This window comes from Hibiscus syriacus, unplaced genomic scaffold (assembly GCF_006381635.1).
Source record: "Hibiscus syriacus cultivar Baekdansim isolate YM2019G1 unplaced genomic scaffold, ASM638163v2 tig00112738_pilon, whole genome shotgun sequence".
Lineage (NCBI taxonomy): Eukaryota > Viridiplantae > Streptophyta > Magnoliopsida > Malvales > Malvaceae > Hibiscus > Hibiscus syriacus.
Window position 1 is genome coordinate 962,289 of NW_024063392.1, and position 5,480 is coordinate 967,768.

Here is a 5,480-nt window from a genome sequence, read left to right on the forward strand (position 1 = left end):
TTTTGTTCAAAATCAAGTTTATGGATTTTAAATTATTTTTGAAAACTTTGAATAAATTCAATTAGTTCAAAAACATTTTTGCCCATAAAATTGTTATATCAAAATATGTTCAACATATTTTTTTACTTTTAGTAATTTAAGAGTTTTATTGAGATTTTCTGGAATTTAAAATATTTTTTAGAAAATAATATTTGAAATATTTGACTCATGTTATGTATATTATGTTTGTAAGATTATATTAAAAATTTAAATTTATACAGTGGTTAAGCTTAAACCTTTATAGCTAAAGGTATTGGGTTCAAAACCCCTAAGTGCATAATTTTACTAAATTTTTTTAAAATAAAATTAATTTATTTTGTGATTTTTAGCTCCAAACATGATCATGTCAAAACGAAGACGTTTTGATATGATTGTCATGTTAGCAACGTCATGACACAAGATTTTCATGTTATCGTCCCGTTAGATCATTAATGACAGAATGATATAATTACACATAAAAATAAATTTTAGTGCTAAAATTAATAAAACTAAAATATTAACGATATAAACGAGTATGAACTTTACATTTATTTTTATTATAAGTGTGCAACGCGTGACACAAAGGGTAATATAGTAAATTCGAACAAAAAGGGATTCGATTAGTATTTGGTCGGGCTGATTTCAGCAGATTTCAGGACGCATTTTTTCCTCTGCTTCAAAAGCTTTAACTTTCCCGAATTTCGAACCATTACATGTTTCTGTAATCAGCCTTACTAGCAGGTTTTCTCTTTATTTCTTTTCCCCCTCTTTGGGAATGTAATTTTATTTTGTCATTTCTATTTTATTGCGGAGAAATAAAAAAAGGAAAGTATTTTTTTTTGGGATTTTTCTTTTGTTTTTGGGGTGTTATTTTATGATTTTAGGAAGGTTGGTTTTGATTGGTTGCTATTGTTTCTTTCTTATTAGAAAATATTTAGTCTTGAAGATCTAATTAGATATGTGTGCAACGAGACAAAATGTATCTAAGATAAGCTTTGCCTTCATGGGGTACTGAAGAAGGCGTTTACAATGATAATGACTTATTTGGATTTGAAATTGGGACTTTTTTAGTAAATTTGGGGATAATGTGATCTTTGGTGAGAGAGGAAGTTGAGGGACTTCAATTTATGCGTTACGTTTCTTCTAAATTCCAAGTAGGAGAAAAGAAGGGTAAACTCTACCCTCTTTGGCTATCTTTTCTTTATACTATTCCTGACTAAACTATAACTTTACAGAGTTGTATTCTTCTTCTGTGGTATCTAAGATTAGAAGTACTTAATTTTTTTGGGCATTTAGGAAGACATTTAGTCATTTAGATTGAAAAAAATAGTTAGTATTTGAATTACTTTTTGTTTGGTGAGAGAGAAAGTTGACTTTCTCTGGCTTAATTTTTGTTTTTGTGGTAATATATGCTTATTTAGTCAACTTCAATGTTTTGCAGTTAAGTTTCTTCTAAGTTCTATGTAGTTGAAAGGGGGGACTCCCTATTCATGTTGATTTCTTCATCCTGTTCCAACTTCAACTTAGAGCTTTACTTATTTGTAATTTTGTATTGCTTTGCTTTGGTGTTGACATGGAGTTCTTAATTTTTGAATCCAACTTTTAGAATGAAAATGGGTTATTTAGAACTGAAATTGAGAATGTTTAGTAGATTTCTGAAAGCTGGAGAAAGGGAAGAAAAGAGTTAAATGAGATGACATGATATTCTCTGCTGTTGTTACTCTCTTTTATGTTCCTGGTTAATTTGATGTTTGGTCAGAAAGAAAATGGAGAAACTTCAAGTGATCAAGTCTTGTGTCTAGGTTTCTTCTGAGCTTTAAGTAGGAGAAAAGAAGGAAGAAGTTCCTCTGTTTTGGTGATTTTCCTGATCCTTTTCCATGTCCAACTTATAACTTTACACATTTTTATTGCTTTGATGTGCTATTGATATTAGGAAGGTCATAAATTTGATCGGTACACATGCCCAACTGAGAAGAAGTTATAGCAAATTGATATTGGCTTGATTTGATATGGATTCTACCGGTAAATATACTGAAGGTGTTTGTGGATGTTTTCATGTCTGCGTTTGAGCCAATTATATAAGTTAGGACCACCACTATGAGACAAATTTTTCTAAGTAGAAAAGAAGGGAGAAGTCTCGTTTTCGATGATATTTTCATTGTCCTATTCCAAATCCAACTTATAACTTTGCAAATTTGTTTTATCTGTTGTGCTGTAGACAATTAGGAGGAAGTTCTTAATTGTGATTGGTGCTAGGCACTACTGAAGAAGATATAGTATATCGATATTTTTTTCGATACTGATTCTTCTGATGATTACACTGTGGGTATTTGGGGATATACTATGTTTTGTGTTTGCTTTGGAGCCTAGTTTTGGAATCAAGCTCCACTGCTAAGAGTGGTCATGAAGTTTCTTGCTCAAATGTTTCTAGTTTCTGTAGCCATATTTATGCAACTTTGTTGTTAAAAATATGAAATTGACATATACGATGAAGAATAGTTTACTATACGATTTTAGAAATATTTTTTTATTTGATATTTATCCAATATTCAAAGTGCTTGACTGGATCTAAACATTTCCAAGCTGCTCTCTTTGTGACACAAGCACGTAGATATGCACCCATTCATGTCCAGGTTTAAAATCTTGTATGCTTGACTGCTAATTTGACCATGAATACAATTGGCTTCTATCATTGTGTGGGTCACTAGACCATGGAACAAGAAAATAAAAAAAATGAAGGTTTGGTACAATCACATACATCTGAAAAGAGAAGTCCAAAGTTATCAAAGATCAAATATGACATTGCAAAGTCAGTGGCCAAGAATTTCTTGAAAATAAGAAAAGCCATTGATATTTCTGAGGTTTAGAAGAGAAAGCGAAGGAAGAAGAACAAAAGTGTTTCAGAAAGCAGCAAAGTATCTAAAAATGATGCTAAGAAGCAAAACTCAGGGGAAGACAACCCACAAAAGGATATTATCACCAGTATGGTGCATGTAGAGAAAAGCCAGCATATCCAAAAGAAAGAAGAAAATGAAGGTTTAGCACAATCACATGCATCTGAAAAGAGAAGCCCAGAGTTATCAAAGGCCAAATCTGACATTGCAAAGTCAATTGCCAAGAATCTTTTGAAGACAAGAAAAGTCATTGATACTTATGAGGTTCAGAAGAGAAAGCTAAGGAAGAAGAACAAGAGTATATCAGAAAGCAGCAAAGTATCTGAAAATGATGCTAAGAAGCAGAATTCAAGGAAAGACAACCCACAAAAAGATGCTACCATCAGTATGGTGCATGCAGAGAAAAACCAGAAGATCCAACAGAAAGAAGAAAATACATATCGGTTAGGTAGCAAGGAACAGAGTAATAGATTAAATGGAACTACCAAAATACGAAGAAGGGGGCTAGTCTTTTCAATAAAAACCAGAAGAATGAAGAAAAGCAGAGAGGTAAGAGAAATAGAAAATGGAACGAGCAGATGGAAAAGTAGAAGAGTTTAGAGATGAATAACAAGAAAAATGAAAAGGGTGATGGCAAGGGAAAGGAGCAAGAAAATAAAATGAAAGAAAAGATTGAGGGTCTAATATTTCTGTGCAGTGCAAGGACCAAGCACATTGTTTCCGGTACCGTGTAATGGGGGTATCAAATGATAAAAAAGATCTCGTGTTGGGTATCAGACAAGGGTTTAAGCTTTTTCTCTATGATTACGATATCAATCTTATATATGGGGTTTATAAAGCATCCTCTTCGGGTGGAATAAAACTTGAGCTTGAGGCTTTTGGTGGGGCTTTCCCTGCACATGTGTCATTTTAGTACTGCCATCTTTAGCTACAATTCTTCGTCATCCTTACCTAAGAGATTTGTGTACAAATTTCATCTTTTACAGGTGCGGTTCAGTGTCCATGCTGATTGTTTTCCTCTGGCGGAGAGTATTTTCAAGAAGGCAATCAAGGAAAATTATAACAATAAACAACAGATTTAAAACCAAACTTACTGCTAGACAAGTGAGAAGTAGTTTTCTCATCTGCAAGTTTGGTGTTGATCCTTTAATATTTTGGCATTAACGACATCTGAATTTTCCCTTTCAGGTTTGGAAACGAACTAAACTGTTTCAACCTGTTTCAGTTCATTCAAGTGTACTGCCTGTCTACTCTCCTCCATCAAGGGTAGCGGGTCGAATACTCGAACACCCTGAAAATAGGGAACCACATGATAGACCAAGAGAATTAAACATCTGCTAGAGACCCTTATGCCATCAGTCCCAGAAGCTATCCTGTTTTATCTCATGGAAGGGACCAGGAAATTGCGTATGGGGGGTTGCCACCTATTCGGAGAGAGGACATTCATCGTGATTTATACCTTAATGAGAATGATTATGGAGCTTACGATTTTCGGGGAGAGAGAAGATACACAAGCTTTCAGCGTCATATGACTCCTAGATTAGGATCTTACCATGAGATTACAAGGAGCAGCCTCTATGTCATCCGGACGTGGTATACAGGGGATCTGTGCCTATGAGGAGATATATAATTCTCTCTGATCCTCTTTACTCGAACGAGAGAGTATCGGACTTACGGTATGGGTGCTACACAAGAAATGCAATCATTTGTTTTTGCAACAACTGCAAACACATCTCTTGCTGGTGCATTGACTTTGGATTCCTATGCTACAGACCCATATTGTAGTAGCTACTATGGTGCGCCATTGTTTGACTCTTACCTGCCACATTCAAGCAGAGACGCACACTTGATTGAGATGGATCATTTGAGGAGGAGAGAAAACAACCAAGGAGATGGCTTGAATCCAACCTATGCCTCCACTATTCCTGCTTCTACAATAGTTTCATACCGGTACCCCATCACTGGTGGACCTTATTCATATAGATGAGGGTCGGAGTTCGATTATCTAGCCCTTATCCCTAGAGACTTGACATTTCAGTTAATGACTTGTTTTCCCCTGTTATTAGCACGCTAGCTGTTCAACTTTAAACTAGTTTTTGTGTTAAATGGTTTATCATGTTACCACACAGGACGTTGCAAATCTAATTGCTTCAAGTCTTTTGGTAGCCTATCTAGTATCTATTCAGCTTGTTGTTGATAGCCAAGCTGTATTAATAGCATTCTGGAAACATTTTTTTCCGAAATATTCATGTTCATCATGTGTTTTGATATGGTATAGAAATTTAATTTAATTTTATCAAAATAGAGATCTAATTTTAATTATTTTTTATAATTTTATATTTAACCTTTTTAAGGATAAATCTATATTTAAATGAATTCAGCTCATGGTTAAAAACTACCCAAATTTAAGGAAAATTTCAAGGCTTCAAGGGAAGTCAAACCTAAAACCTTCCGGGTATGTGCAACACCCAATCAGTAGACTAAATAGGGAAGTTGTAAAATTTTGACAAAAAAATTGTATCTAAATTGTCACAAAATGAATATTATTTATAACTTTATTTATAAAAT

The 5,480-nt window shown here is 33.9% G+C and overlaps 1 long non-coding RNA gene across 1 annotated transcript; it reads left to right on the plus strand.

The window, feature by feature from the left end:
- Window positions 1-3,044: 3,044 nt before the first annotated feature.
- LOC120182773 lies at window positions 3,045-4,784 on the plus strand. Its single transcript, XR_005521865.1, has 3 exons — window positions 3,045-3,813; window positions 3,899-4,016; window positions 4,101-4,784. It is a non-coding gene; the product is annotated as an uncharacterized LOC120182773 (long non-coding RNA).
- Window positions 4,785-5,480: the final 696 nt, after the last annotated feature.